Genomic DNA, 26,222 nt, shown 5'->3' with positions numbered 1-26,222 from the left:
CATACAAAGCGTATGTATTGGAAAGGCATATGGATACAGATAGAAAAATTTTTAAATAAAAATAATGGCTATTAAAAAGAGAACTAAACAAAGAATTGTGCATATGGGTAGTACAGTGGAGATGTTAAAAGCTCTTGAAGAATCAAAGGCCTGAGTTTGCATTCCTGCTCTGCTACTTTAGTAGTGGTGATCAAAGTCACTTAACCTTTTAGGCCTGAGATTCCTTATTTGGGGGACCGGGAGCAGTGATTAAAATAGGCACTTTGTAGTATTCCTTGAGAATTAAATGAGATACTTTATATAAGGTACTTAGGACAGGGTCTGACATACAATAGACAGTATGTGTTAGCTCTTATTGTAGCTCACCAAAGGGCTGTCTAAGTTGAGATTGTGGTGGACAGAGGACAAGTGTAGGTTTAGGGAGATAACTTATAGTTTTCATGTATGTTTTCTGTTGGCAGCACCAAAGGTAAAGAGTAATGTAATCATGAGCATTTATATCCAGAACTAGGGAAATCAAATAGAATTTTAAAAAATGGAAAGCAAAGGTACACTATCCAAAGAAACACACACAAAAAAACTGATGAAACAAATGTAGATAAGCTTAACTTATGTTCTAAGAACGCAACATATATCTGTGTTAAAAATTTTTTTTAAAGGCAGGTCTTAAATTACTATATGGCCTAGCAAATCTGTTCTCCTATATCAGATTCTAAAATTTTGTAATTAAGGGAATAATGATGTGGTATAAACTGGAAAAGGAGATTTTTAGAATGTTTTTATTTAGATCAGAGCTGTGTCCACAGGCAATATGAATTGAAGACTCATGAATTTGATCAATAAAAATACTTAATTAAAAGATAATTGAGGTCAAACATATCCTTTCTTCAAAAAGACTTCTGAATCTAAATTATCTATATGACTGCCCACACTATCTGTTTTGATGTTATTGTTTCATTTAAGACATTATCCCATGTAGCAATGCAAAGGAGAATTCTTTTGTTCAGTTAGTTACCCTGGCTACGCAAATTTTTGCCCAACAGCCTTGCCTTATCCTAGATTAATAATCTGTGAAGGCCCACTGAAACTCTACAAAAACTTGTGTGTGTTTGTGTATGTGTATACATTTCTTTGGGTTCAGGGTACGTAGCACTTATCAGATCTTTGAAGGAGTATATGACATCAAAAAGTTGGAAACCATTAACTCTTTGGATCTTCTTCATGTTGCCCAAGCATTTTCTGACCCAAGGTTACCCTTTGTCTTTAAAATGACTTCTGCTTCTGGCCCTGTGACCATGCCTAGCCCACACCGTCATCACTGCTCACACTTGATCCTCTTATTCCTGGTTTCTTGTCTTATCCCATAACCTTAGCTAGCCAACGCCAGGTACTGACAAGATTTTTTTCTTTTCTGATAGTTTACTTCATGGTGTCCGTAGCTATGTGGAAAATGGATTTATTTGAATACATGAAATTTACCTAATCCAGATGAAAAACCTCTGATGGAGGGAGACATCAGGCTTACAGACTGAGAACAGAAACAAAGCCAGGGCTTTCTTCACTTCAGGGAGCTAAAACATAGATTCCAAAAGGCAAAAGGAGAGCACTGAATTGCACTGACTCACACCCTACGTGATATTGATATTGAACTTTTTATGGGTGTGTGTCATAACACATATTTTTCATAACAGGGAAGACAGAGTTTAGATGACAGATTACAGGTACAGTTTATAATCCCGCACAATATTGAGAAGAAGGCTGTGTACTATAAAGGGAACATGTAAATATTGGGCAGATTAATTTCATCATATTCCTCCCTTCCACCTTTATTTTTTTCCTTCTTGTCTTTATCTTCATCTGTTAATTTTTATTAATAATATTTTTGCAAATATTTTTGCTTTCTGATCAGTAGAAATAATAACTTTCCTCTTCTTAACAAGTAACACTTTTTCTTATGATAATGCCCGAGTTATCATTAGTTAGAATGTTTTGCACTGTTGCCAATTTGAAAGGCACTTTTCTAGACTTTACTTTTCAAAGAAGTAGTCAAGGGGTTTAAAATCTAGTGGTCAAATTCACTGAATTGCTAGTTTTCAGTTATGAGGAACACCTACTGCTTTTCCCTCTCATTTCCAAGTAAAAGAAGTCCCTAGGCAGTGTTTCTTAATCAGGAGCAATTTCACACTCCCACTATCATCCCTGACATTGGGCAATATTTGGGTACATTTTGCATTGAAACACCTAATAGTTGTGCTACTGGTATATAGTGGGTAGATCCTACAGTGCATAGGACAGCACCCTACAACAGAGAATTATCCAGTCCACAATGTCAACAGTGCTGAGGATGAGAAACTCTGCCCAAGGATCTCACTCACCATGCCTAATGCTCTCCTTCCCCAGAGAAGAGGAACAACTTACTTGGTTTGCAAGTATGAAGTGGACTTGCTGCCGCAGTTTGTCCCTTTGCTTTTCTCTCTGGAATCCCACAGCCTACAGAGAGGGTGGCTTTATACCTGCTGTCAGTCACGTGATAAAGTTGGTCAAGCAGGCTGTGCTCCTACCTCTGCAGACAAGCAGGGGTTTTGTTTGTTGTCTGTTTGGTGGTAATGGGAATGGGGTGACTTCAATTCAGAGGAACCTTAGCAGGACTATTAGGACTTATCTAAGCTATGTCCTTCACTATTGCTTTTATCAGTAATAAAGCTGACATTTTGATCTCTAACTGTTTGACTCTTGTATCATTCTCTGTAAATTGGTTCTGATCTCAGGTTGGGAACAGTGGTGTTATTTTTTGACCCCCTAGAACCCAAAATCTGTTACTGTCTGGTGTTTCAGGAACTTAATGGCTTACCTCCAGGATTCCTGGACTTCCATATCAGAGAATCTCACTCAGTCAAGGCTGCTAAAACGTAATGCCAACTAATTAATTTAAGACACATGTTAGAGCTGAGATGATCAAAATAAGAATACTAGATATCAGTTTCAAGCCTTCTTTTTTTCAATGTAGCATTTTTGCTTTTTCATAGGTAATATAAAGGAAAATTTATTACAAAGATGACCTTATGGGCTTTTTTTTGTCTCTGAAAATAGCAGTTAATTCCTTACTCAGAAAAATCTAAATAAATCCTGTTATAGCTGTACGCATTTTATAACTACCTCCATGAATTTTCTTCACTGGTGATAGATAGATCAGCTATATTGAACTTCGGGAAATAAGCAAAGTAAAAGAGGTCACTTAGGGTTTGTAGCTAAAATAAGAGGAGGTAAAGTTATTCATTAGAACACCATGGTTCTAACATGAAATAGATTCTATGAGGTATTGCCATAAATAATAAGATTGATTGCCCAAAGCCACACACAAGATCTAGCTCTCTGGTTTGTGTCATATCTGTATGTGAGAAGAACATACTGTTCTCATGACACTGCAGAGGGCTATTTATTCTAAGTGATTTTATTTTTTAATTTAAAAAATTTTTATTTTATTTTTTAACATCTTTATTGGAGTATAATTGCTTTACAATGGTGTGTTAGTTTCTGGTTTATAACAAAGTGAATCAGTTATACATATAGATATATCCCCATATCTCCTTCCTTTTGCATCTTCCTCCCACCCACCCTATCCCACCCCTCTAGGTGGTCACAAAGCACCGAGCTGATCTCCCTGTGCTATGCGGCTGCTTCCCACTTCTAAGTGATTTTAAAAAGAAGGGTGTTGTACACAACAATTTCAAACACCCTACAACCTTCCAGAAACAGGCCCTATCGGTCAGGATGGCTTAGCATATCTAAAGTGCATTCTGTGAAGCTACACATCCAGTGCAGGTCTGCTGGGGCCCTGTGCTCTTTGTAGTCAGTCAGGGACCCAGCCTATTAGAGGGTTTATCTTCCACAAAGTTAAGGGAATATGGAAAGTCACCTAGTGGTTTTTAACTCTTCTTCCACTAGGTGGCTAGTGGAAGAAACTAGTCACCGAGTGGAAGGAGAAACATGTATTTCTGGTCTAGGCAAATCAATGATAACGTCTAATTTCAAAGGCGGTGAGTAGTGTAATCCTACCACATGTCTGAAAGGAGAGGAGAACTGAAATGTGAATAGCTTTTCCAACTACCACACAAATTGTAACCAAAATTCCAGACCAAACCAACTATACTTCTCATCACATATTTAATTATATTTTCCATTAATGTCTATAGCAATTTACAAAGTGCCCGGATTTCCAGAGTAATCAGGATATCAAAAAATACTTTAGTGTAGGCAGGATTTTCATCATCTTATTTTTGGATGGTGTAGTGTTTACTATTTTGTGTTCCAGAGTCTCTGAGGCTTGCACAGCCACAGTGATTCCCCGCTCTGTTCATGTCAGGCACAGCATGTACTAACATGGTATACAATGTCATTTGGGAAGAGCTGTAGCGCTGTAACTCCATATTCTCACAGGTGCCCAGCTGGAGCTACTGCGGTGTCCCTATGGCATTTTCCTAATAAAGTCTTAAAGGCACATACAAGAGTACTTCTTGCTAATTCTTTTACTTATGTCCTCATTTTCAGTGATATAGATTTAGGGAGAATATTACGGAAATGGTAGCTGCTGTACAAAGACTGCAGGGAAATGAAAGACTTTACCTGTCTAACTTGTTTTTGGAAAGGTCTCCTTCCAAATCAAATTTCCAAGTCAATTTGAAGAAGAACATTGAATATATAAAGAGAACTCTTAGGTGACTTGGGTTCTATTTTAGACTGTGTCCTTTGGACACCTCTCTCACCTTCTCTGAACCTCACTGGTATTCTCATCCACTAAGGGGGAGGGAGAATACATGCTGTCCTTGTTTACATTGTTCTCATAGATCTCAAATGCGACGGTGTTTGCGGTGGTATTCTGGGCGGAGTAAAGGCCTGGATGGAGAAGGTTGATGGACGAGAGGAGGGAGAGGAGGTACAGGTGGAAAAGAGGAAGAAAGGGAAAAAGAAGGAAGAGGATGAGGAAAAGGAAGACAACACATTGGTCATGCGGGCCAGTGGAAGCTGCATAAGAGCAAATATGAACTCGAAACAGGACACAGTGATATTCTGCACACTGTGCAATCCTAACAGTTAGGTAAGTAACACAAGTTTCCAAACACCTTTGAGAAGGGAAAGTTTATGACGGTTTTAATGTGATGTTCTAAATCATAACTTTTTGCCATTAAGCAAACGGTCCAAGATAATGTGGTGATTTTATATCTTTCTTGTTTAATCACCTAAATCTGGGCATTCTTGGGTATCTTTACGTACATGAGGTGCATTACTCTACATTCTTGAGAGATACTGGACCCTGAACAGACAAATCCTTGCTTTGTTCTTTCACAGTGATAATAGAACCATTGGAAGCAATGGGATCAAGGGAATTAGAGGAAGTGCTCATTAAAACAAATTTAAAAGGTCTAATGATTAAAATATTGATTAATTAGCCAAACATTGATTAGCAGTCACACTTTATCAACTACAAAGTTTCTAATTACTGTACCATTATTCCATAGATTGACCTGTTCTCTCCTGTCACTTATGATGAAGAACAATTTTTATTAAGTGGGTTTTGGATTTTTGACCTGTAAAATTTTAATAGGGAGTGCAAAGTGGGTGTCGTGTGTGGTTTGGCATTTTATTCACCAAGGGACTAATAGTTACTGTCTCTACTTAACCAGAAGCACAAGAGCGCAGGAGGGACAAGAACACTTAGGGATTAAAATCTTACCATCTTCCCAATCAAGAAAAAAAACAAAAGCCACATGTTCATCCACTGAATGAAGAAAGAGGAAAATGTTTGCCCTTCTGCTATGCACAGAATGGTTGATACACTCAACCAAACTGTATCAGTTACAGATTGTCCAGAAACACAGAAACACTGTGAGTAATATAGAATGAAGAACTTGTTATAGAGATTTAATTTTATGCACTTTGGGAGCGGGTTAAGTCATCTATGGAAGGCTTTTGCTCCTGTATCTGGTACTGGGCATGGTTTCAGCAGGGCAGACAGTTGGGAATAAATGATGGACTGGAAGTGGGGGAGAGTAAGGACAAACTGGAACTCATATCTGCCTCTCACTGGCTCCAACTTCAGTGATGCAGGTCACCTGCAAGAGAAGCTGGCTCTCTTCACCATGGAGTTGCCCATGCACATGGTCCAGTATTCAGAGATGCTGAAAAAGGAAATTCTGTAGCAGCTGGAGGAGCTTCTGGCCCAGCTACTGCCCCACGCCAACAAGCTAAGTCAGCAGATCAGGACAATATGTGTGAACTGCCACAGTGCCTGCACAGACGTTCAGAGTGTAGAAACAGTTGCCCTCTTACTTCTAGGCTCCAAATCTTGCAGGTAAATTTCTCTTGTGGTTCATCCTAACCCACCATCATCAGGAAAGGCAGTTGTGGGAAACAAAATTCCAACTTAACTAAGTTGACACAGTACAAAGCCACTACAAAAAGTGAAAAGGATGCTAATTTGCACTACCATAGCCACCAGCGTCTGAACTGCTAAGGGCACGTCATACAAGAACAGACATCAGGGCCCAGGTGCCACTTGGAAGGAGATTTACCGGCAAACTAACCATATTTTCCCTTTCAGTGAGAATCCTTTTTTTTACAAATAGCAAGGCGAAAAAAGGAAACAAAAATGATTCATACCACGCCAATGAAAATAGTCCATTTTAAACATTTCAACTGGGCCATTTCTGGACATCGAGCAAAAGAAGATCTTGTTGATCTCAATAACTGTCTATTTAAATCTGCTGAGGCAGTGCTTATGCCCTGATTCACCAAAAGAAAAGGCCAACATGCCACACAGGGTTACAATCTCAATATAACTGTCTGGAAGTGCTGCTCCAGGTTTACTCCTGATGAGATCAGCTCGAAGGCCAGAAAGCAGATTTACAGCATAAACAAAAATGAGCAGGGGGCACACCTTTCTGATCATACATATGCTTGACGGGCAAAATGCGCTTATGACCTTATTGCCAAATAAGTAACAGCACGTAAGCTCCTTGCAGTCAGTGGAAAATGACATCCTGAAGACAATTCAAGGCAGGGAATTAGGCTGAGGAGATCAACAGCCACAGTCTGGGAAGAGACAGAATGGAGAGCTCCAGTTTGGTGCCCTGCAGGGGAGGGACTCCTATAGGGTTAGCTTCTGGGATCCACCAGGGGGTCACGTTTCAGAAACAGCTAGCTTACTGAAGCAATTGAAAGGGGAACTGCATTATGCCCAGATAAGAAGTGACTTATCCGCTTCTGTGTGTGAGGAGACAAAAAACAAAGGGAATACAATGCAAGCCTATACAACGCAAGCCTATACAATGCAAGTGAACCAGCCTGCGGTCTGAAGAATTCCTGACATTTCTCCCCATTTTACATATCTGAATGTACATTAGCACATGGGAAGGGAAGTCTTGTTGCTATTAGCAGTTTCCTTGTTCTTCTGCAGTTTAGATGACACATTTTATTCAGTACTAATCAAAAGCTAAAACTGCAAAAGGAAAGGAAGTGTTGAAGAAATTAACTGGATAACTCCAAGTTATCTGGGCACTTCAAAGTGCTTTCTGATCCTGAATTACGATTTTCTGCTCCTGACCATCTAGATTTGCATATACGGTCATAATTATCTGAAGTAAGACGTGCAGGTAAATATCTGCTCTTACACTGTATTATATGTTGCAAATCTAAATATTAATTCAAATATGACATTAATAGATGAGCAGTCACAACACTACCTTAAAGAGTCATAGCAGTTTCCCATTTTTCTAGTGAAAATATGGAAACAATGTCAGAGAAGTAACATAGATTGTGAAATTTGAGGCTACTGATAGTATAATACTGAGGCTAAATTAGGAGATAAACAAAACATCCTGCTAACAGTAAAAGAAGAAAAATAAAATATCTCATTATTAAATTTTTATGTCTTCTTCCCATTTTAATATTGGGTTTTATTATTGTTTATGAATTTGGAAGAATCCCTTGCATATTAAGATATATATCTAGATATAGATAGATAGATAAAGATAGATATGATAGGTAGATAGATAGATAACTGAACTCATGGCTCATATGTTTTCATCTTTTCTTGACTAATTAAAGAAATACTAGCTACAAATCTGCTGTGGTGAAGCTTTGTCTTCACCCCATAAATTTACTTACGTAATGTGGTAGACACATAGAGGCACTGCCTAGATCCCCCTTCAAGGAAGTATTTTCACTGATGAAAGGGAATGCATAAGAGTGCACAAAGAGTGTGTTTTAGATGTAGGAAGAAAATAGTAGCTATAGGGACAATGGGATGTATTGGCTCCTGCTAAGCCCCATTGATGCTCCGTGAGAGATAAAAACTGATAGAGTAGAAAGTTGTAAAAGCCAAAGGGCCTTGTTGGTTGCACACAAAAGTTCTCATTACCTCCAACTGGAGGGAGGAGAAGGCTGAGAACCAAGCTTGGGACATACTAGTCTAAGTGGCTGAACTTCAAATACAGTTAACCCCCTAACCAAGGCAGGGCTCTTATGTCAGTACCAGGAATAAAACCCCAGAACCTGACAGTAGAGATGAGAATATCTGGGTGGATTCACCACAATTTTGGGTCCCAGACTCCTCTGAAACCTATTAGTCTGCAAGAATTGTCTACTGTCCTGGTTAAGAGATAACAGTCCTCCTACACTGGAAGACAATGCAGAGACTTATTCCCTACAAGACAACATTGTCCCTCTCAGGAACTACCACCACTTGCCCTTAGGTCTATAAGTAAGGTTGAGTCAGCTAGAGACATTCTGAGTCTGATAAGAGAGGCATGAGACTATACTCCAAAAGATCCATAAGACTTTGTCAGCAGAACTGGGAGAGCATGCAAGGGAATGAATTATTTACCTGGGAAATTGTTCACTGGGGAAAAGGGAATGCTCCAGAATTTAAGGGATTGCTGGACCTCCATATACAGAGAAATTGATTCAAGTGGTGCAAGGCATTGTCTGTTGTAGACACAAAGATACATCTCCCAGATGTCCATACAGGGAAGAATTGTTGCAAGCAGCCTCCAGCTGTCAGGTCCTTCAGGGTCTGCCCCAGCTGTCTTGCCCAAGGTCATTCCCTTCCAAGAGCATCCTATAGCTGGTGACTGAGCAAGGCCAAGGTATAAAACCTGACCATTTCAGCCCAACATAAGACACTAATGGGCAATTCTTGCTCCAATACTTCATACTCTATTGGTATATTCGTTTCCTGGGGCTCCTTAAAACAAGAATGTATTGTCTCACAATGCTGATGGTTAGAAATCCAAAATCAAGGTGTTGGTAGGGTTGGTTCTTTCTGAGCGTTCTGAGGAAAATCTCTTCCATGCCTCTCTCCCACCTTGTGATAGGCTCAGGCCTTCCTTGGCTTATGATTGCATTACTCCAATCTTCCGTCTCCACTTGGCATTCCCTTATGTCTCTGTGACTTCATATGACTGTGTCCTCACATGGCTGTGTTCTTAATAAGAACAGTCATATTGGATTGAGAATCCATCATACTCCAGTATGATCTCATTTTAACTTAACTGATTACATCTGCAAAGGCCCCATTTCCAAACAGGGTTACATTCACAGTTATTGGGAGTTAGGACTTCAACATCTTTTTGGAGGGAGGGGCGTGGACACAATTCAGCCCATAACAGTTGGCCATGGTTCTGTTTTACCTGCTTGGCAGTTTGACTTCTCTCTGTCCAGTCTTATTTATTTCCTCTTATTTTCTTATCTTTACAGGTTTTGTTCCTTAAAACACCTTACATTTAAAACATTACAGCTTCTGCTTTGAAAAAACCCAGTCTGTGACTTAATATTCAGATTGCCATTGTTTTTTATATGTTTATATTGTTGTTACAAGTCATTTCAGGACTGTCCACTGATTTTCACTTATTCCTATAACAATATTATATAGTCTTAATTGTTAGAACTACAAGTTTTGATAACTAGTTTTGTGAGTCATTCATATGTTGTCTAATCCCATTCTTCTTCAAAATATCTTAGTGCAATTTTTCACCTTTACTCTGCCAGACGTGTTTTCATTTCAGCTCATCAAATTCCATGAAAACAACTTGATTAGAATTGTATTGAATCCATATATTTATATACATATATAAATTTAAGGATATTTTGACATCATTAAGAATTATATATTCTCAATGATGACCACCAAATTATCTCTATTTAAATTTTCTGTTATGTCCATAGTAAGATTTTGTATGTTTAGGCATAAAGTTCAGACACAGCATTTTTAGATACATTTATATTCTTACATTTAGGTACATTATTATATATTTTTTATTTAGATACATTATAAATAACTCACAGACTTAATAATTGTTTGTCTAAAATCTTCATTTATGACTTGAATTTGTCAAATTTCTCTTTGTAATTCTGTCACTTTTTTTTTTTTTTTTTTGCAGTACGCGGGCCTCTCACTGTTGTGGCCTCTCCTGTTGTGGAACACAGGCTCCAGACATGCAGGCTCAGAGGCCATGGCTCACGGGCCCAGTCGCTCCACAGCGTGTGGGATCTTCCTGGACTGGGGCACGAACCCGCGTTCCCTGCATCGGCAGGCGGACTCTCAACCACTGTGCCACCAGGGAAGCCCTGTCACTTTTTTTTAAACTTATTTATAGGCTACATCATTAGGTGTATACAAAAATCATGATTTTGTACATCTTGGTGGGCTGGTCTTTTTGTTATTACTATTATTTTTTAAGTTTATTAATGCATTTGCTTTGTTTTCTATTTTGTTATTTTTAATATGCCTTCATCAACTTTCTTTTAGTTATTGCTTTGCTGGTGTATAATCTTTTTTCCATTCTTATTATTGGGTTGGATTTTTAAACTCCAATCTGAGAGTTTCAGACATTTAATCAGTGAGTTTAAGCCATTTACATTTATTATGGTTGTTAAAATATTTGGACTAATTTCTATGTTCTTATTTTATATTTTCAGTGTACTATGCTTTCTTTTATTCCATAATTTTCTTCTTTCCTGTCTTCATTGGAAAAAAAACGTAGTTTCTCATTTTTCCTCCCTGTGCATCCTTGGAAGTTATGAGTTTCATTTCTATTATTTCAGTTGTTACTCCTAAAATTTTAAAACATAGGTAGAAGAAAAAATTTTTGAACCCTGGTAGAAGGGTGACTTAGATTGCTTTATTGACTATAATATAGCTGAAGGATTTTTGTAAATTCCCTCTCCATTTAAAAGGAAAGTGTAATTTTTGTTTTTTATAGAACAACATTCAACCTTCTATTAAATAAATTGCATTAATAAATAAAATTGTATGTGCACATGAAATCAATGAGTTTTATATTAAAGGAGTTTAATAAATTCAAATAAACTATGCAAGTGACCTAGATAAGAATAAATCAGAACCAATCATCAATATCCTCAATTTTAATTAATTAATTAATTAATTAATGCCAACATAGTTCATTTGGACTAATAAATCTAAATAGTATGCAATCTCTGGTCCATAATTAGTAAGATGTTTATACCGTTTTTCTTCTCTTAAATTTTTTTTTTTTCAAATCTACTGGCATCAAGTTTAAATGAGCTTATGAAAAGACACAGATGGTTAGATACACCACCTATTTAGACAATTTTTGTAGGGTGATCTTACACCCAAACCATAATGCAAAACTTTTCACATCCCCTGTGACAGAAGATTCTTGTCCCCATTGATGTATTTTATTGTTTATTGTTTAAAATTATAGTTGATTTACAATATTGTGTTAGTTTCAGGTGTACAGCAAAATGATTCAGTTATGTATATATATATATATTTCAGATTATTTTCCATTATAGGTTATTACAAGTTATTGAATCTAGTTAACTGTGTAAATCCTTGTTGTTTATCTATTTTATGTATAGTAGTTTGTATCTGTTAATCTCATACTCCTAATTTATCCCTCCTCCCTCCATTTCCTCTTTAGTAATCATGTTTGTTTTCTATGTCTGTGAGTCAATTTCTGTTTTGTATACAGATTCATTTGTATTATTTTTTAGTTTTCACATATAAGTGATATCATATAATATTTGTCTTTCACTGACTTACTTCACTTAGTATGATATTCTCTAGGTCCACCCATGTTGCTGCAAATGGCAATATTTCATTTTTTATGGCTGAGTAATATTCCATTGTGTATATATACCACATCTTCTTAAACCAATCCTCTGCTGATGGACATTTGGGTTGTTTCCATGTCTTGGCTATTGTAAATAGTGCTGCTATGAACATTTGGGTGTATGTATCCTTTTGGTTTTTTTAAAAATTTTTTTAACATCTTTATTGGAGTATAATTGCTTTACAATGATGTGTTAGTTTCTGCTTTATAACAAAGTGAATCAGTTATACATATACATATGTCCCCAGATCTCTTCCCTCTTGCATCTCCCTCCTTCCCACCCTCCCTAGCCCACCTCTCTAGGTGGTCACAAACCACCGAGCTGATCTCCCTGTGCTATGCGGCTGCTTCCCACTAGCTTTCTATTTTACGTTTAGTAGTGGATATATGTCCATACCACTCTCTCATTTTGTCCCAGCTTACCCTTCCCCATCCCCGTGTCCTCAAGTCCATTCTCTATATCTGCATCTTTATTCCTGTCCTGCCCCTAGGTTCATCAGAACCTTTTTTTTTTTTAGATTCCATATATATGTGTCAGCATACGGTATTTGTTTTTCTCTTTCTGACTTACTTCACTCTGTATGACAGACTCTATGTCCATCCACCTCACTACAAATACCTCAGTTTCGCTCCTTTTATGGCTGAGCAATATTCCATTGTATATATGTGCCACATCTTCTTTATCCATTCATCGGTTGATGGACACTTAGGTTGCTTCCATGTCCTGGCTATTGTAAGTAGAGCTGCAGTGAACATTTTGATACGTGACTCTTTGAATTATGGTTTTCTCAGGGCATATGGCATGCACCTTTTTGAATCAGAGTTTCATCTTTTCTGAATATATGCCCAGGGGAGTGCTGGGTCCTATGGTAGCTCTATTTTTAGTTTTTTAGGGAACCTCCATACTGTTTCCCATAGTGGCTGCACCAATTTACTTTCCCACCAACAGTGTAGAAGGATTCCTTTTTCTCCACACCCTCTCCAGAATTTATTATTTGTAGACCTTTTGATGATAGCCATTCTGACCCATGTGAGGTGATTCCACATTGTGGTTTTTACTTGCATTTCACTAAAAATTAGTGATGTTGAGCATCTTTTCATGTTCCTGTTGGCCATCTGTATGTCTTCTTTGGAGCTTATTGATATATTTTATGATCAACTCATTTTACTACCTTCCTCAATGTAACCTTTTATTCACCTACCACTGTACCATTTGAAGAAATGGAGGGCATGGGACACTTTGGGCTTCTCATTTATCTCTAAAATTAATTGTATCAATAAACAATTTTTATACTCAGGGCTTTGATGGCTTCTGAGGCTTACCTTAAAGTTTAAAATTAACATCAACTACAAACAAAGATAATATAGTTAAATATAGTTAAAATGTAAAACCAGGCTTTTGTGGTCAATTTAACCTTAGAATTTAGAATTGTTCAATATTTAAGATCAAACTCAGTATATTATATAAAAACATTTGAAAAGACATTTATATTTTTCTGAAATTAAAAAAATCAATTCAACCATTAATTTATTCCAAATAGAGTTATACTGATTATTATAGAACAAGATATATTTTTCTATTACTTAAATTTTATCTTATTCTTAGGAAGTATAATGTTAGGCATAACCTAGGACTTTGGGTTGCATGTAATAAAAATCCAATCCATACCTTGATTTAAGAAACAAGAGGGGGCTTCCCTGGTGGCGCAGTGGTTGAGAGTCCGCCTGCTGCTGCAGGGCACACGGGTTTGTGCCCCGGTCCGGGAGGATCCCACATGCCACGGAGCGGCTGGGCCCATGAGCCACGGCCGCTGGGCCTGTGCATCCGGAGCCTGTGCTCCGCAGCGGGAGGGGCCGCAACAGTGAGAGGCCCGCGTACCGCAAAAAAAAAAAAGAAACAAGAGGGATTTATTTTAAGGATACTGTGATCTTCAAAAAACAAGGACAAGGTAACAACTGCATCCAGGGACGTAAGTAGCATTAGGAGTCTCCCTTTATATCTACTTCCATTCTTCTTTGAATATCTTGTTTATTCTTTACTTTCTCTTCTCAGACCAACTAGTGCTATTTTTCTGGTCTTCTGAGCAGAGAACATGGCTGTTGACTTCTCATGAACTGTGTATAGTACAGCATCAAATTCCTAGAAAGAAACTGATTTTACAGACGTTTTCCTTTTTCCAAATGCTATGAAATAGTCTGATAGATTCAGCTTGGGTAAAGTATCTACTGCTGGACAGTTGCTTTTAGCCAGGGGACAGTAGCTAAAGAAGGAACTGCAATTTGTCTTACTAGGATTAAGAGTCCTTCCTTGAACCTATCAACTGAGACCAGGAGTCATATGCCATCATACCACTAGGGCAGTGTCTATTATATTCAGGTGACAGAAGTGGACATATAGGGCAATTTTTCAAAGGAAAGAAAATACTTTCCCAACAAAATAGGAGGTGAACATGCTGAGTCAGTAAAGCCAATTTAGTAGCATCCATATGCATAAGCACTTAACAAAAGTGTTCTCCTTATGAACTTGTAAGAAAACACAAGGATGAGTCTTGTTTAACTTTTGAAAAATGACAATATCATTTTAAAATTTTAAAGTAGACATTATTGATCCCATATACTTCTTTCTTTTTTTTTTTTTTTGGCGGTACGCCGGCCTCTCACTGTTGTGGCCTCTCCCGTTGCGGAGCACAGGCTCCAGACGCGCAGGCTCAGCGGCCATGGCTCACGGGCCCAGCTGCTCCGCGGCATGTGGGATCTTCCCAGACCGGGGCACGAACCCGTGTCCCCTGCATCGGCAGGCGGACTCTCAACCACTGCGCCACTAGGGAAGCCCAATCCCATATACTTCTGATTTGAATGCCCAACTGTCATCTGCACAAGAAGGAAGTATTGCCTCCATTTTTCTGAAGAGTAAACTGATGTGACTTTGCCACTCAGTGGATTTTTTGGGACATTTTAGTTGCAAGTGATAGCCAACCCATTTCAAACTGGTTTAAGTAGAAAGGGAATTAAATACAAGCTCACTTTTAAACTTCTTTAAATAGCCATTTACCAGGAAATGGATTGGATTCAATGAGAATATTATATTGAATGCTTGACAACTGGGAGGTAGCAGTAGATATTGAGTTTACCATCCTGAGCTGAACAGAGTGACTGTGGGGTCCAGCCACAAATCTGAGTAAGGAAAAGCTATGAGAAGATAAAAAAAAGTATAAATATCAGAATCTACACGTGTAGTTGAACTCCCTACTGAATCTGTCTCCTGCTTGGAGGAAATGATGAGAATCTAGTCAGTATCGATCATCAGGGAAATTCAGTTCTCTGAACCTCCGTGAGGTTTTCAGCATTGAGATAGCATTCTTTTGGCATTAACTTCACTTTTCCTTTGGCAATTCCTAGATAATGCAACAAAGTATTATCCTGAATGTTAAGGAGAGGGCTGGGCTCCACCTGACTCCTTTGAGAGTCCTCTGTGGCCATGGCACAGTCTACAGAGAGCAGTAAGACAATGAAAAAACTAACTCTCCAAGCCCCGACATGATAAATTTAAAAAATAAAAACTTGTCAGACTTCGTACTAAAACTAATCATAATAATAAGTGTCTGGAAAATGGGTTAACATTGTTAATATAGAAGGAAGAAATTATTTCATCTCCTTTGTTCCTTTCTGGTTAGATTAAAACTTTGTAGAAATACTCCTTATAGATTTGATTATACCCTGTGTTGGCCCCCGCCTTTAGTCCCTATTATGTCTGTGCAGCTAAGGACAAAGAGATTAGGATCAAGGGTTCTCTGATATTGCAGATCTATATTCTGAGTGACCATAAAATCGTGCTGCCAATAGCCTTTACTTTTACAGCTCTGTGGGGAGAGGAAGAAAACAAGATTAAGAGAATTGAGATGTTGTGATAGAGACCATCTTAGGCTTTCCAAAAAGCCCATCAGTCTATGAAAGTAGAAATATACATATGTGTTCAGAACAAAACTGTTCTTCCCAACATCAATGAAAGGGGTTTTGAAGGGAGTGTACCTCAACATTTAGCTAGATACAATTCAATGATTTCAGGTGCTGATTTGTAAACTAACAACTTAAAAAAAGCTCTTTGTTGCTTTACAAACATGAAGTGGTGTGATTCCTTTGGGAATTCTGAACAAGCAAATATTTTTGTTAGACATGGCAGTGTTTTACAGGAATATGTTATTATCATTGGTTTTAGTGCAAATCCTGAGAAGATGTTTTTACTTAGCATGTAAAGGGCTTGGCAAAGCATCCCATCTGGAGTACAGGAATCGGGCCTATTAATATGAGAATTACATACAAATCCTCTAAGGCGTGGATGGGAGAATAAACCTCATACTGTGCATACGCAGCAGCTATGTTAACATGATAGATTTTCAGTGCTCTACAGGATCCATTACTGTGTTTTGGGCCAATAGTCCATGAATTTGAAGGATTTATACAATGGAGCATAACAGCTCTATAGGTACAATTATGTCCCATCAGATGAAAAAATGTCTTTTTAAAACCTTCCTATTAACCTGTTTGCTCCATAGACCACAAGCCTTTGAAGGTTAAATTATACACAAAGCAAAATGGGCCAAATCACCTCATTTTGGACTTGAAAATGTATTTATGGTGAAAAAGCTCTCCAAAATGGGAGAGTAGAAATTGTACCCAAGAGTACCATCAAATCAAGGTGATTTTTAAATGTGAGTAAAAGGCACTACTTCCAATTTCTGCTCAGGAGATAAATCTTGATAACCCAAAGATAACACACTCCTTTATGTACCATTTACATTCACAATCATCTAAAAATAGATCAAACAATTGAATACAATCCGAGTAGTCAAATAACATGAGATAACAGCTCTCAAAGCATGGGCAGGCACAAAGAATCATGATGAAGCTGTAAGCTACCAGTTAAATGGAAAAACATCGTTAAAATCCTTTACATTGCCTGCATCTTGTCTGTGCTTGGTACTTAGATGAGAAAAATTAGATCACATGAATTTTGAATTATTGATATAATTTTATTCCCTTCACAAATATTGTTGAATCTAGTATTTTGTTCAACACATGCTAAGTATTTAATGCATTTTAATGAATGTATCAATGGGGTCTAAATTATTAATTTAATGTCTCTCTCAGATAGTAGGAATCTTCTGATAACACTGCCTTAAACCATAAAAGCAACTATAATGAGTTGCTGGAGACAAGTGCTTGCTGATCAAGGCATTGTTATGCCCTTTATGGTGAACCACAAATCAGCCTCTCATCCCAACTACCTAGAACCAATCCTGATACAGAGGTGCTCTCATTTCAAAGTTAAGTACTGATGGTATAGACCTGTTTAAGATTTGGAGTGTATAAGCTCAATTATTCAATTAAAAAATTTGAAAGAAGAATAGTTAAGTGGGTCAATGCAGAGAAAAGACTGTTTCTTTCAATTGGATACTTTGGTGAATGTCTTTCCACTATCATCCTTACATGCTGTTCTCCTTGTTCATTTGAATTCCTGTTAATGACATTCATTATTTTTCCATAAATTTTGGAAAAGTACTTTGAAATCTTTGGAGAAATGACAACATAAATCTAAAGAGAAATTAAAAATAAACACACTATAAGTCTAAAGAGGAATAGAAAATAAACATCTGTGAACTCTCCCAAAGTCCTCTTCTCTTTAGCAAATACAGAAGTAGAAAGAATGGACAAGACAATAAAAAGTGACTAGCAAGGGACTTCCCTGGTGGTCCCGTAGTTAAGACTCCATGGGCACGGTTTTGATCCCTGGTTGGGGAACTAAGGTCCCACATGATGTGTGGCATGGCCAAAAAAAAAATAAACAACAAAAAAATGTGACTAGCAAAATTATACCCTTTAATTAAAAAAAAAAATCTCAGTTTTCTCATTCAAATGCATGAGTCTTCTATACCACACTGAGTCCCTATCAGCATGCAGTGTGGTAGTACATATTCTTACTATCTCATGGTGCAATTCTCCTTCAGATAGAGATCTGTGAATGGATTTAATTATAATGCGGGTCCCTTTAATCTGTATGCTATGCCAGCTCATTTGTGAGCCTATGCATTATTAAGTATGTTGTGATAATTAGGAAGCCTACACTTTTTTTTTTTTTTTTGCGGTACGAGGGCCTCTCACTGCTGTGGCCTCTCCCACCACGGAGCACAGGTTCCAGACACGCAGGCCCAGTGGCCACGGCTCACGGGCCCAGCCGCTCCACGGCATGTGGGATCTTCCTGGACCGGGGCACGAACCCACATACCCTGCATCGTCAGGCGGACCCTCAACCACTGCGCCACCAGGGAAGCCCCAGGAAGCCTACACTTTTAAAGTGATCCTTACCAAACCTAAATATAAACAGTCGGTGCGATTGCATTGTCTGTCTAGATAACTCTTCCCCCCAATAGTAGAGAGATTAAAACTGGAAAATTCCAAGTAATCTTTTCCTTCTCTCTTCCATACGTGGCATGAAAGAGGCCCATTTCCATTCAACTCAGCTCTTTTCTGTAAAGATATGTAGGAGTGAGAGGGGGTAAATTGCTGTTGTAAAGAACTCCAAGACTGTTGGCTTTCTCTGTGTCCTCATTTTGGGCTGAAGGCCCCATATTACAACTTGGTAGGAATATGCTCTCAAACACTTTGCCTCCCTGGGCATTTATGTTCTGCTCTCAGGAAGCACATTTGAGGTGTGGATAGGCAAATCCACATGGGTAAAATACCTGGGGGGGGTCTACTCTGATTCCCAAGCTGTTATTTGGCAGAATGTAGAGACTGAGGAAAGGAGCATAACGCTTCCATAAAGAAACCACACAAATTCCTTTTTTCTCTTTTATTTTGGAGGCCCATGGGAGTGTCTTCCAAATGGAAAGGGAAAAACTACACTGGGTATTATTCAAATCTCCTTCATGCCATTGGTGTAATGTTCTCATTTCCTCTACAAAGGGACCACTCATGTGATTAGGCAATGGTGTTTTGTTTTTATTTTTGCATCCAGTTGTGAATGTTTGGCAATGGAAATGCCAATGGGCATAAATTCGGGAATATAAAATGTTATCTTTTTACATTAGGCCTGACACAGGCTGCAAGGGGAAAGCGTCTACTGAAGGGGTTTTAGCTTATCTTATTCTTTTGTAGGTCACTAAAGGCAAGACTTTTTTAATAGATTAATCTCCTGAATGTAGGAGTTTTGTGTACTTCTTGTTACAAAATGTTTGCCATCTTACTTTTAAGACTCAAGTTTATTAAAGGGGAATGATATTGAGAGTTTGACACCCGAAAAATCTTTCAACTTTTGTATTCTAGGCATTCATGACTGTGACCTAATTTGAGCTCTGGGCACTAAACTAGCATATGGGTTGTGCACAGCACTGCAGAGGACAACATATTAGAGGGAAAGAGCTAACCTTCCTTCCCCACCTTTTCCCAGGCAAAATTATGCACTGGCCACACTACTGAGCATTAGGTAAACCTAATGTTGCCCTTGATGGGATAAAGAATATGAGATTCATTAATATGGTAAATAATATAATCAATTGGGAACACAGGGTGTCAACCATGCATTAGAAACATTTGCTTTTAAAACCTCTCCCAGCAATTACCCAATTGGTATTTATAAATTACAATCACACACACAGATCAAGGAAACTCGCTGGAGCAATTACCTATGCATGAATGATTTCACCTTTCAGGACACTAGTAAAAGTAAGACATCAGATAAAACTAGTTTATCTTTCTCTGTAGCTTGGAGATTGAGAGCTATTTCATGCTTGAAAACTGGCATTAGTGCACCAGGATAAGGTCACGTGCTAATTCCAGTAATTTACACTAAAGGAAAAGAAAAGGAAAGAAATAAAGGAAAGGATAGAAGAAGAATGAAAAATAGAACCACGAGAAGACAACTAGCATTAAATTAGCCTAGGAAGCTTGTAAGCAGATACCCAAAAATCTGCCTGCCCTCTTCATAAATAGGTTGCAGAAATCATTGCCAGTTTAGCCTGCTTGGAACTACTTTCCAAACCAGAGTTGGAAGACATGGTGTGTATGCCAAAAAAAGCTATTCCATATAAATATACAACATATAATTCCACTATTTCATATAACAGGGATACCCCAAGAATCTTAAAGGTTTCAGACACAGCCTGGTTTCCATGAAAGATCAATTTCCTCCTTTTCTTCAGGTTAAAGGGTGATGAGGTCTGGGGAGGAAGGAGGAGAGAGCAAGGGAGAGGTATTGAATCTTTTGGAAAAGTAGTGGTACAAATATCCTATGATGACCTGCCCAACTGCGTAACTCAAATTCTCTGTGAAGTCTCCATTGGTATGATTGCAAATCGTTGTAAAGCAAATCGTTGTAAAGCATAAATGATTTTAAAATACATGATAATTTTGAAGCTGCAAGCCATCCGATAATTACCCCATGCAACTGATGTAGCTGGGTGGTAATGAATGTTTTAAAAGAGAGATGTCACCACTTAATTGAACTCCCTACAAAGTCCTATCTTCACTACATTTTCTTTATGTTGTCTACTGCTTGACTTCCAGGCTATTTCTAAGGAGAAGCACAGTGGATCAAAATAGATTATGCAATGAGTTAGGCCACTCTAATGGCTCATGTAGGTCCACACATGAACTGGTTGGTTGTGGGACATTTCTTCTGCTCACTCAACACTTGCTCCAGCCATATTTGGGCTTCTTCAAACCTGGGAAGTTCATGACCTCCTCTGGCCTTTGCTGTTGCTCCTTCCTCGGCCTAATATGCTCCCCTCATATTTCCTCATGGCTCATTCAGACCTCTTACTCAAATTCCACTTTCTGATGATCACTTCCCACTTCTCTACCCTCTCATTACTCCATCCTCTTACCATGCTCTACTTTTCTGCATAGCACTTATTATCCTCTGAATTTATCATGTTCATTTATTTGTACACTAGAATATAATTTACATGAGAGCTGGAATTTTTTCTCTCCTATTCACTGCTTTCATCCCCAGGATCTGGCATATAGAAAACATGCAATGTATAAATGGCAAATGAATGCATTCACTTATCCATGCATAGAAAGAATCTAGCAACTAATTATTGACTCAATGGTTGGTTGTCTTCCTGGTTGTCAATCTAAAATCGTAGAACTGTTGTAGATCTACTGACATTCTTATTGCAATAAACTGCATATCCCCCTCTCAACTGCGGGCAGCAAGATCTTTAACATTGGATATATAAAAATATATTAAAAAAAAAACCAAGAGAAACAAAACATTGCACTGTGTAATGTAGTTGGATGGCTTTGACCCAAGATAATCAAACCCCACCACAACCCTTCCTAATCAGAGACATACCTTATTCCCATTCTTATAAAAACTCTTCATGTGTTTATTTATTTGCACAATATCTGAATTGAAAGGGGTCCCATTTTAAAATTGTATCTGTTTGTGTCATAACCTTAATGTCACTTAAAGCTACACCTTTAGGAGAATCTATTTAAAATTAAAATAATTACTTAAGAATAGTGCCTATATTTTGTAATTTTAGGAATGTAATCAGGGTAGACAGCCACTACTTTGTGCTACAAATCTGAATGTGAAATTTCAGAAATCCTCCTTGCATTAAAAATGAATTAACTGTGTGATTATTAATTGTGCATATTCCAATCCCTTTGTGCTGTACTGCATGTTTCTTGAATCTCATTTGAATCCTTTGGCTAAGTAATGTGTCAAGGGGGGTACGAGCCTGAATGCCTGAGTTATTTAAAAGGCAGGACAGCTCTTCCAGATTAGAATACCAATGAGTGGGGTTAAAAAGGCTCTCCTGTAGTTGGAGGGCAGCTCTCAGTCTGAGAAGTACCTGAAAAGGACCTCTATGGACTAATTTTCAGAATCACATTGTAATGTGGGCTCATGTCAATCATCAGAACAGACAGCTTCATCCCATGATATAAACTAGTTATACATTCAAGAGCTGCCAGAAGATCTTCATTAAAAAGGGACTTAGCATTAAAGGAAAAAGGTTGTTTTATTATAATACTTCAAACTCAGTTTTTTGTTTTATATGTTCTCAGAATTCTTTTTTGTTCTTCACTACAATATCAAAAAAGTACCACAGAAGAAGGAAAACATTAAATATTCCATTTTTAAATAGGAATCAAGGAAGCTTTCTCGTTTAAGGCATTAAAATCATATACATTTTTCCTAAATTTATTCATGGCTTTGAATAACAAAAAGAAATCTCTAGATGTAATAGGAGGATGTTTTTCATCTTTTGTGGGAAGGGATTTGCAAAGCTGACTACTCAAGGTAAAATATCTACTGGCAAAGTATATCAGTGAGAGCTTGATACATATAAATTTGTATAAAACCTTTGGGCTCTCCACAAGCTTCCAGATATCAGTTAGATATTACAATTGATGTCATTAAAATTTAATATAATTGCATTAGGAGGAAAACAGAAACAATAACCATGTAAGTAAATCACTGACACTGTAATATAGTATTTAAAGAAAACGTAACAGGGGTTTAATAAAACAGATGAATGTATCTTTTTACTTATATTTGAAAGTTCATATCAAAACCTTAATTTAAATATATTTGTATAAGTCAGGTAACCTCTTCAAAATATTCAGCATATATACTTATTTACCTAAATCATCTCATTTCTATCATCAAAAATGTCAAAGAAATGGCCTGGTAAATGGAATTAAAACAATTACGGAGTCTCTTGCAAGTAAGGTGTTTGTCTCATAGGGTACAATAAGCTCTGTTTTCTGTGCACTTTCAATGAAGAAAATGCAATATTGTGACTCATTTTCTCTCCTGAAACTGAAATTGCCAATTCCAGAACACAAAATCTCAAATTGGTCTCATTATTTAAACGTGTTCCTGATAGAGGCATCAGTATTTATTTACAAATGACTCACATTAAACCACAATTTACAACTTTTTCTTATGACAGAATCATGCTATATGTTTTTTAGTGCTTCCCCTCAGGAGTCTACCTGGAAGCAAAATCATTAAAACTACCAGTGGAAGCCAGGGACTGTGCTGGTGGGGATGTTCTCCCACCATTAGGAGGAATAGGGCTTAATTAAAGGCCTTCTGATGCTCAAAGACCAAGTGCTCATAATAAAGAACATGTCTGAAGTCCCTGTCTTCACTCTTTTTCCCATGCAATGACTTTTTATGCACAATTACGTGTTTTCCCCATCATCCTCATATAAACAGGCTCCAAAATTCACAGGATAGAAAGAACTGAGCATCTTTGCAACACTCACTATTCACAGTGCTCAGAGCATTGAGGGTGGTAATTTTATCAGCCAAAATTTGAAAGAAATCATAAATCAAACCTTTGTCTCCCCATAGTACTATGGAGAGATGCAAGATGGAAAGGGAAAAGACAAATATTATTGTGCTTGTACATTTTTCATTTGCAGATTTCTCTAATTTCTAGGGGGATATGGCTTATACCACTGAATAGATTGCTGTCTTATCTGTATTCAATATCTAGCAACTGATAAGAATTCAAAAATACGTTTTGACAACTAAATAAAAATATCAAATAAATAATGCCATGTGGTGTTTGAGTATAATTTTGATAATAAATTAACAAAAAAATGGCTAGAATTATACAAAATGGAGCTGCATGTAAACCGGTCTTGAATTTACTGCTCCTTGCAACTGGATTCAGGGCAAAAGAATGTTAACTCATTGAATTTTGTTGTTTGTTCAAAATGTTTTAATACACAACTCATTAAAAAGATTAAATCCTGGTCTTCAGTTAAATGGCTGAGATTCATAGTTAAGACCTACAAGTTGAGAATACCTAATTAAATTTTATTCTAAGTAGTTTAGAATATCATAGAAAAAGCCTGTGTTGTTCATATTACAGTTGGATTTTCATCTCCATGAAAATATATCTTTGAATTTTTAAGTTAATCTTCTCTTTTATAGTTATTTTTATGACCAAATATTCAAAGTGGTCAGAAATGAAATGTTTTCTTAAACTATTATATTTTCATATTTCAACACACTTGAATAATTTTAACTTAAAAATTAAGTTTACTGAAATATTTAAAATTTTATTTTTGCCTGTTTTTCCTATTTAAATGTTTAAAGAAAACTGAGAGGTGAAAAACAGTGCAGTTTTAACACTTAGTGATTCTGTTCTATACTCTATCATGATATAAACCCCACCAAAACTCTGTTAACCCTGATACAGGGATCTGATACTAAGACTTCTAGTTACTAGGCAAGTATATTTTTTGCAGGACACATTAATATTCATCATTAGTACATATTATATTGACCAATCAGATATTTTTAATAAATAATTCAAGGACCATTGTCTTTAGCATATGAAATGACCAAAAAACTCATACGTCATGGGAGCAAAAAATGCCTTGAATACAGAAGGCTTATTTTATTTTATTTATTTATTTTGGCCACACTGCTCTGCTTGCAGATCTTAGCTACCTGACCAGGAATTGAACCTGGGCCCTTGGCAGTGAAAGTGCAGAGTGCTAACCACTGGACAGCCAGGGAATTCCCCTGAAGGCTTATTTTATTTTATTTTAATTTTTGAATTTTATTTTATTTTTTTATACAGCAGGTTCTTGTTAGTCATCAATTTTATACACATCAGTGTATAAAATTGGGATCAGCGTACACATCCCAATCTCCCAATTCATCCCACCACCACCACCCCCTGACCTTTCCCCTTGGTGTCCATACGTTTGTTCTCTACATCTGTGTCTCAATTTCTGCCCTGCAAACCAGTTCATTTGTACCATTTTTCTAGGTTCCACATACATGCGTTAATATACGATACTTGTTTTTCTCTTTCTGACTTACTTCACTCTGTATGACAGTCTCTAGATCCATCCATGTCTCAACAAATGACCCAATTTTGTTCCTTTTTATGGATGAGTAATATTCCACTGTATATATGTACCACATCTTCTTTATGCATTCATCTGTCGATGGGCATTTAGGTTGTTACCATGACCAGGCTATTGTAAATAGTGCTGCAGTGAACATTGGGGTGTATGCATCCTTTTGAATTATGGTTTTCTCTGGGTATATGCCCAGTAGTGGGATTGCTGGATCATATGGTAGTTCTATTTTTAGTTTTTTAAGGAACCTCCAGACTGTTCTCCATAGTGGCTGTATCAATTTACATTCCCATCAACAGTGCAAGAGGGTTCCCTTTCCTCCACACCCTCTCCAGCATTTGTTGTTTGTAGTTTTTCTGATGATGCCCATTCTAACTGGTGTGAGGTGATACCTCATTGTAGTTTTGATTTGCATTTCTCTAATAATTAGTGATGTTGAGCAGCTTTTCATGTGCTTTTTGGCCATCTGTATGTCTTCTTTGGAGAAACATGTATTTAGGTCTTCTTCCCATTTTTGGATTGGGTTGTTTGTTTTTTTAATATTGAGCTGCATGAGCTGCTTACAAATTTTGGAGATTAATCCTTTGTCCATTGATTCGTTTGCAAATATTTTCTCCCATTCTGAGGGTTGTCTTTTCGCCTTGTTTATGGTTTCCTTTGCTGTGCAAAAGCTTTGAAGTTTCATTAGGTCCTATTTGTTTATTTTTGTTTTTATTTCTATTACTCTAGGAGGTGGATCAAAAAAGATCTTGCTGTGATTTACGTGAAAGAGTGTTCTTCCTATATTTTCCTCTAAGAGTTTTATGGTGTCTGGGCTTACATGTAGGTCTCTAATCCATTTTGAGTTTATTATTGTGTATGGTGTTAGGGAGTGTTCTAATTTCATTCTTTTACATGTAGCTGTCCAGTTTTCCCAGCACCACTTATTGAAGAGACTGTCTTTTCTCCATTGTATATACTCGCCTCCTTTGGCATAGATTAGTTGGCCATAGGTTCGTGGGTTTATCTCTGGGCTGTCTATCTTGTTCCATTGATCTATGTTTCTGTTTTTGCGCCAGTACCATATTGTCTTGATTACTGGAGCTTTGTAGTATAGTCTGAAGTCAGGGAGTCTGATTCCTCCAGGTCCGTTTTTTTCCCTCAAGATTGCTTTGGCTATTCAGGGTCTTT

The 26,222-nt window shown here is 37.4% G+C and overlaps 1 long non-coding RNA gene across 1 annotated transcript in view; it reads right to left on the bottom strand.

Annotated features, from left to right (window-relative positions):
• The window catches only part of LOC141279085 (uncharacterized), a 112,642-nt gene extending 110,079 nt beyond the window's left edge, over positions 1–2,563 (bottom strand). The window contains exons 1-2 of the long non-coding RNA XR_012332839.1: positions 2,419–2,563; positions 1,480–1,571 (exon numbers count right to left, since the gene is read on the bottom strand). This is a non-coding gene — a long non-coding RNA (uncharacterized lncRNA). The remainder of the gene's footprint in view (positions 1–1,479; positions 1,572–2,418) is intronic.
• Positions 2,564–26,222: the final 23,659 nt, after the last annotated feature.

The sequence above is a fragment of the Tursiops truncatus genome, chromosome 7, assembly GCF_011762595.2.
Source record: "Tursiops truncatus isolate mTurTru1 chromosome 7, mTurTru1.mat.Y, whole genome shotgun sequence".
Classification (NCBI taxonomy): domain Eukaryota; kingdom Metazoa; phylum Chordata; class Mammalia; order Artiodactyla; family Delphinidae; genus Tursiops; species Tursiops truncatus.
Note: the sequence above shows the minus strand (reverse complement) of the source record. Positions and strands in the feature narration are given on the sequence as shown.